Below are 686 nucleotides of genomic sequence, written 5' to 3' on the forward strand. Positions count from 1 at the left end.
TAGCATCAGAACTCTAAGCACCTGAGAGAGTGGGCACCTCCCAGAACATTGTTTTGTGCCACTCCCAACAGAAATACTCCAGGTGGACACCTTCAGCAATCAGGATCTCCTCAGTTGCTCATAGCAAATCCCACCTTGGAGTTTACAAAGACTTATGGGTAGAAAAGTCACAGAAAGTAATTTACTATACCACATGTGTGAAGTGCTCTGTAGATGCTTATAAAGTCAAGTTGGTGGATTGTGTTGTTTATTTCTTCTATGTCTTTGTTAAGTTTCTTTTTAGTTGTTCTATCTTTCATTGAAAGTGGTGTATTAATGTTTCCTACTATGAGTGCAGAGTCATCTATTTGTCTTTACAATTCTGTTAAAGTCTGATTTATGTATTTTGTGGCTCTTTCATTGGGACCATCAGTATTTATTATGATTATGTCTTGTTCAATTGATCCTTTAATAATTATATAATGTTCTTCCTTTTTTCTTATAGTATTTTTGTCTTAAAGTCAATTTGATCAGAAATTAATATGGCCACTTCTGCTCTTTTTTGGTTGACATTTGCTTGATATATCTTTTTCCAACCTTTGATTTTTACTCTATTTTTGTCTTTGTCTCTAAGATGTGTCTCTTGTAGACAACATATTTATGGGTTATGTTTTCATATCCAGTCTGCAACTCTCCATCTTTTGACC

This window comes from Orycteropus afer, unplaced genomic scaffold, assembly GCF_000298275.1.
Source record: "Orycteropus afer afer isolate SDZICR_OR568_19922 unplaced genomic scaffold, OryAfe1.0 scaffold00708, whole genome shotgun sequence".
NCBI lineage: Eukaryota > Metazoa > Chordata > Mammalia > Tubulidentata > Orycteropodidae > Orycteropus > Orycteropus afer.